Consider the following 7,462-nt stretch of genomic DNA (forward strand, 5'->3'; position numbering starts at 1 on the left):
ACACTTGATAGATTTTTTTAAATGTACATATCTTATAATAATGTGTATGTTTAATATAGTGTAGGTTTTCATCAGAACTTCCTATTAACTCAACAATACCTTACTGCCAATGGTAAATCAGAATGAAGGTAGAAAAACTAGCTCCAGGCGATTTGGCAACATGTCTGAATAGAGATGGAGAGAGGACATGTGGTCACTCTGACACACATCCAAACTCATGTGAAAATAATAAACAATCAAGAGGGGAGCCCTCTACAAAAATACAAACAGTGGAAGAAATAAATAAAACAGGTCAAGAACTCAAAGTGGAAATACAATAAATAAAACACAAACTGAGACAAATATAATTAGGAAAGGGAAATAGAATAGTTATTAAGTGGGGGCACTGGAAGGGATCAAGTGGGAGGGTAAAGGGAGAGAATACAGAGATAGATAGCTAAAATTAAGGGGCATTTGAGAAACAGTATGGAAACCTAATACAGTAGACGCTTAGAAAGAAAGAGAGAAAGAGCAGAGAGAGCAGAGAGAGAGAGAGAGAGAAAGGAGGGAGGAAGGAAGACTCAGATATAAAGGTAATTAAATACAATCACCAAATAATGGGGGAGACAGAGCTCCAATTGGCCACCTCTTGTCACCAAATGAAGATTCCAGTCCTGGGAATATGTTATATCTAATTGAGTTGTTAGCCAAAGGGGTCCCATGGGAATCCAAAATAACTCAGGCTGTTGTCAGGACTATAAGTTGCTCTCCACAAACTGAAAGAAAGACCCTACTGCAGAAAACAGCACATACACAGTTCACAGAACATGGAGAAGTCCAGCTGATACCCACATAGAACCTTAATCACTACATTCTAGAATCTTTGAACAGGGAGGTACTCTACAAAAGATACACTACCGAACAGAAACACCAACCCAGCCACGAACTCTGAGCAACAATGATGTACCTGAAAGATACGCTAGGGCAACAGTGGCACAACACTTGTGGCAGCAATCTACCGATACCTGATGTGACACAAGGCCACTCCCTGGGATGGAGCCCACACCTGACACTGCTTGGATGACCGAGAACCTGAGACTAGACTGCAAAGGGCTCTAGAATAAAGCCAAATACTATTATTTTAAAGGAAAGTTTTTCATAGCAATAAAATGACTCCTGATGACATTCTTCTATACATTCGTCTATAAGTGCCCTGCTTAGCCATCGTCAAAGAAGCTTCCTCCTAGAACAGATGAGAACAAACACAGAGGCCCACATCCAAGCATTAGAGAGAGAGTGAGAGCCCTTGGAACACTCAGCCCTAAGTGAGATGTCTCTATCTTCCCTCCTCAGAGCTCAGGTAACACTGCAGGAAGGGAGACAGGAAGAAAACCAGGGCTCGGGATGGGGGACATCTGAATCAACATGACCTTCAGAACTCTTACGAACTCAGAGACTGGCACAGCATGCACAGGGTCTGCATGACTGTGCTCTGGGTCCTCTGAGCATTTTATGGCTTCCAGTTCAAAGTTTTTATGGGATTCCTGAGTGTAGAGTGAGTAAGTCTCTGATTCTTGTGCCTTCTCTTGGTCTCTTTTCCTCCTCTTTATTTTCTCTAATTGTAATGTGCTTCTGGTTTACCTCATCCTACAGAAGCCCTGTTTGTTTTCTAGTGAGAGACAGAAAGGAAGGAGACCGCGGTCAGAGGGAAGGTAGGGGATGGGGCACTGGGAGAAGAGAAAGGAGAAAGTGTAATTATATTATGTGAGAAAAATATATTTTCAATTATAATTTTAAAAGAAACTATGACAAAAGCAAATAAAAAAAATCAACATAAATGAGAAACAAAAATGGGGATTTAAGTGGCAAGTTCTGACCAATTGTGTACAAGTATTTGTGTGTGTGTGTGTGTGTGTGTGTGTGTGTGTCTGAATCACAGAAGATACTGTTTAGAAAAAGCTTTGCACAAAAGGAAGAAATATCACCCGTGCATACACATAAGAAAGAAAATATTTAGAAATCAAACTGATTCTGAAAAAGAATGAAGGACATAGAAACAATAAAATTATGCAGTCATACTACAGAACTGGTGTGTCTTCAGGTTCAAAGAAACCCCTTAAGCATATCCCAGTAAAGAGAAGTATGCAGTCAGCAGCACCTAGGTAGCTCCCCCACCCCCAGGATCCTTCAGAAACAGCCCCTCTGTCCATTCTCCACCCACCAACACAGCCTGTGACTTCTGTTGTTTAAGTGGAAACATCTCCTCTGGGATCTTTCGTGGCTCTCTGTTTCAGGATTCGTTCTAACAAAGGTTCTTCCTAAGGCTTCTCTGGTGGCCTCACATAAACTAGCCCTATCCCGCTCTGCCACATCATTCTGTCATGCTTATTTGATATTCCATTTTATTATTTTCTTATAAAAATTCATGGAAAGAGTATAATAATTCAGCACATGTATTCACTAAGTAATGTTCAAATGGGGTAGTTATTTATCTCTTTAAATATATTCAAAATTTTTTATTCTAGTGTTTGTTCATTTGTTTATAACAGAGTCTCATACAGTTCATGCTGTCCTCAAGCATACTACATGCAAAGAATGGCCTTGAACTCTTGTATTTTCCTGTCTTTACCTCCTGGATGTTGTGATCGTGGGCTCTATAAGGAATAGAGTTATGTTTTATGCTTAAATTACTGTGATCCTCCAATCTGTAAGCCTCACTTGCACCAGTCAGAAAACTCCTGGAATGCTGGGGCTGTTGCTCATGTGACATAAGAAGCCATGTGTCTCCACTTTTATAAACAAATTTGGTTACCCCAACTACAGGATGTGCAGCATTTCGCAATCTGTACGTCACTATGGTTGACTGGCCAACCTTTTCACTGAGGTCACCTAAAACCATCAGAAAATACACATTTCTTAGGGACTGAGACACTACTCCTCTACCTGTCTCCAGACAGGTCCACTCACATGCAGATATCCCACATACAAGTGCCTGGAGTGATGACATCATCACACAAGCCCATCACATACACACCACACAAATGCAGGTGTATATGACAGGGTTGGTGCCATAATAGTGCATACAGAGCAACTACTGTGCTGAAAGCATCAGTATTGCATGGAAAATGATACTTTATGAATTATAATCTCAGGGTAAATATAAAACCATGTACTGTAAAATCATCACCTACTATAAAATATTTAATGTATTTAGTGTTTATATAGATTATATATCTGTATCTGGATGCTGATCAGTCTTTTTCTATTTAGCTGTGGTTGATGTGAATATTGTCCCCTTGGGACAGTAACATGTTAAAACAACACTGAGAATGGTAAACCACGGGAAATATAATGAACTGTATTGATTGAACTATGCCATCTTTTGTATTATTAAAGCTACTGTTATATATTACTTTCATTAGAAAAACCTTCTCATCCTAGTGAATCATGTTAAGAAGAACATTAAGAAAATACGGTGAAGATGGTTTTACCTCAATAATTACATCAAGAATTGAGAAACCATAATATGTTATTTGTTCTGGAGTTCAATCAGTAATCTATGAAGCTGAACAAACTAAAACACCATTTTGATAGCAAGCACCTATTTTTACAATCAAAGCTGATGGACTCAAGAACGCCAGACTTGACACTGTTGGCTGGTGCCACAAACAAAATGCCACAGCCATGGAAGCGTCATATTTGGTGGCACTCAGAGTCACTAGAGCTCTGAAACCTCACACCATGGCTAAGCATCTAATGTTGCCAGTGGCCAAAGGCAGTGTTCAAGTTAGGATAAAGACAAGTTTGTTACACAATTGAATGCACTTTCCTTATGTAACAATACTGTCCACAAAAGAATAGATGACATGTCCATTGATGTTTTTGATCAGATAATCCAGAAAATTAAATCTGCTCCACTTCCAATATCCAGTTATAGTGGGAATTCTGGAATTCTCATCCTGACAGCAAAAATCAAACTTGCTCCAGAAATCTGATACTCCTAATCAACAGGAAGTAGTCTAACAATAACAATAACATCGCCCCCTGTCTACTCCCTGACTTTATTCATGGATCCCTTTCCTCTCTACCCTTTTTCTCTCTTATCTAGTACTAGGGAGTTGAAAAAGTAGAAAAAAAGGGGTGAAGAATGGGGGAAGAAAGAAGAGCCCACCAAGTAGCAAAGATGGCTACATTCAGTACCAGCTGGATGAATCTACGGATGCTTGCACACTGTTACAGTTCCTGGCTTACCTGCAGCATGTCAAAGATGTGACTTTAAAGATGAGTTTCTTTCTTACAAACCTCTTTAAACAACAGAAAGAGCACGTGATGCACTTGACACAGTCGGCTCCTTTCTGAAGGAGCATCAGATCTCGGGAAAGATTTGTGCTGTTCGCGCAGCCAATGCTCCAGCTATGCCACGATGTCAACAGGCATTTAGATGTTTGGTACAGAATGAGTCACCAAAAGTCACTGGGACTCATTTATGATTCATTGAAAGATATTTGCAAGGAAGGTGCTGCCACAGGAGTCACAAGAACTAATGAAAAGTGTCATAAGTTCTGTCAATTTTGTAAAGGTGAGCACTTTAAACAGTAGACTATTTTCACAGGTGTGCAATGAGCTGGATACTGCAAACGAAACTCCGCTGTTTCACACTGAAATGGTTGCTGAAAGGAAGTTTTTAGAATGTCTTTTTGAGCTTAATGATGAACTCAAAACATTTTTAATCTGACCACAGTTCAAAGCATTTTTCATCAATAAAAGGTAACTGCAGAAAATGGCTTACTTGGTTGACATCTTTGCCAGCTTAAATGAGTTGGTTTTATCAATGCAAGGACCAAATGCAACAGGCCTCAATTTGTCTGAAAAGATAGTCTTTCCAAATGAAACTTCAGCTTTGGAAAAAAACTGGATGAAAATAAAATGTACCTCATCTGCTTTCTCTGAGGAATATGCTATTGAGGCAGACAAAGGATGATGATAACGTCTGTGAAAGAACACTTGCACATGACTGCAGACAAACTTCATCATATTTTCCAAGTCTCCCTAACACTCCACTTGCAGTTGCCAGAGCCCATTCACAGTCAAAGTGAAGATATTCCTGAGACCACACAAGAAGAATTCATTGCGCTTACTAACAGCAGTGCAGTGAGAGCTGATTTCCCACAATGCCACTCACACAGCTCTGGATCAAGAGTTTGCAGTCATGCCCTGTTCTGTCTGAGACTGCACTGCATCACCTTCTCCATTTCCAACAACATATCTCTGAGGTTCCCACCTTGTTGGTTTTCAGGTCTAAATGCAACGCAGATTGTTGGGGATGGTGATCTTCTCTGTGCTCTGGAAAAGGATTTCTGATCTGGTGTGGAAGAAGCAATCTCAACCTCCCCACTGACATGGCGTTTTATGCATACTGTCGCAAAATGCAGCCATGTAGGTTTCTGCTGTTATATTAAGACTGCCACTCATGCTACACCATGCTTCAATATAAAATCTGATTTATTTGTAATTAGAAATAAATATTTCACAATATATAACTTCATTGTTTTTATGACTAATCATTTTGCTTTAATTATATTCAATTTGTAACAATGAAAATACATCCTGTATATCAGATATTTGCACTACAATTCATAACAATAGCAAAATTACAATTATGAAGTAGCAATGAAAATCATTATATCATTGGAGGTCACCACAACATGAGGAACTGCATTAAAGGGTCACAGCACTAGAAACATTGAGAACTACTGATCTACAGAGGTCTCCCCTGGTAAGTCACTGTAATTTTCTGTGACATCTGATTCTGTTCTTTGGGACCAAAATCAGTGACTTGGAAGGGTTAAAGGAGAACTAATACACTCCAGTCCAGGACAAAAAGCAAGTCGTCACCTGCCCACCTGTACCTCGTTGTCTGTTTTGGGTGTAGATGGGTCTGTGTTTTCTGGTGTATTCATAAGTTTTATTGCAAACATGGGAGCTGAGACAGAAATGGGTCAGGCCCAGTTGAATGTATGAATGACGGCAGCCAAGTTTTGTTTCTAACTGGTCTCCGTGGAGTGTGTGAGCTTTCTGTGTTTTGTGTTTATTGTTTCTCTTTTGATTATCTCAGCCACCGCCAGCTGCCAACCACCACAGCTGACACTTCTTGTCATGGCTGCCTTGATCGTTAGGGCTCAGAATTTAACTCTGAGCTTTCTGGTCACTGGATTTAGTCTAACAGGGATTCAAATGACTTTTGGGTGTGGATAATATTAAAGTTGTTTTATGCGGTTCTGCTTTATTGAAAACCTGGCTCTGGAGCTGGTTTACGGTTCTCCCTCCTCTATACCCAAGCTTATTCAACGTCCAACTGCCCTGTGTCAGGCAGGCCCACTGATTCCGTGACAGGGAAAAGAAAGCAAAGTGGACATCTCCCCAAGACGTAGCCTGCTGCTTCCATTTAACTCTCCAAAACATTTGCTAAGACATAAACCTCATCTCAAGATTTGTAAGCCTCAGATGTAAATCTTCCATATCTCAAGATTTAGAATTTTATTGGGTGTGGTTAAAAAATCTGTAACAAAAAAATGTTAAAACTCTTAAGACTGGGGATCTAGTTGTCTGTTTTGGGTGTGGATGGGTCTGTGTTTTCTGGTGTATTCGTAAGTTTTATTGCAAACATGGGAGCTGAGACAGAAATGGGTCAGGCCCAGTTGAATGTATGAATGACGGCAGCCATTAAAAATCTACACAGAGTTAATCTTAAAGGAACCATGTGGCACCTTGGGGTACAGTAACATGTGGCACCTTGGGGTATAGTAACATGTGGCACCTTGGGGTATAACATGTGGCACCTTGGGGTATAGTAACATGTGGCACCTTGGGGTACAGTAACATGTGGCACCTTGGGGTACAGTACCATGTGGCACCTTGGGGTATAGTAACATGTGGCACCTTGGGGTATAGTAACATGTGGCACCTTGGGGTACAGTAACATGTGGCACCTTGGGGTATAACATGTGGCACCTTGGGGTACAGTAACATGTGACTTGCTGCCATCTTAGCTGCCTCTCGTGGGTTTGAAGGCATCCATGTGGCTGGCTTTGGTAAGGTTGAAGAGAGTGGATGTCATGTGACTTCACCAGTTTGATAAAAGGGGGTCACATGGTATAAACCAACCAAGGAAGCAACAACAGGTCCTAGGTTATTTTGGATAAGGATGGATTTTTGTTTGATAATTCCTGTCCTGAACACAAAATCATAGAAACAAAGTTTATATGAAAGATAGGATTTAAAAATAATGCTTGTTTAATAAGGTTTTAAAGTACCTTCATGTGTTTATATACAAGATGTACCTCGTCCTGGCAGTCAAATTCTGTCGTGTAAGAGTCACTCGCCCAGGTTTGAAAGACATGAGAGAGTCATGGGGAGCAGCTGAGGCTTGGCACTATGTGAAAGGGTCACCCAGGAGAGGGACCCCAGCAGTTTTACAGATGCC

Source organism: Rattus rattus, chromosome 11, assembly GCF_011064425.1.
Source record: "Rattus rattus isolate New Zealand chromosome 11, Rrattus_CSIRO_v1, whole genome shotgun sequence".
In the NCBI taxonomy this organism is placed as follows: domain Eukaryota; kingdom Metazoa; phylum Chordata; class Mammalia; order Rodentia; family Muridae; genus Rattus; species Rattus rattus.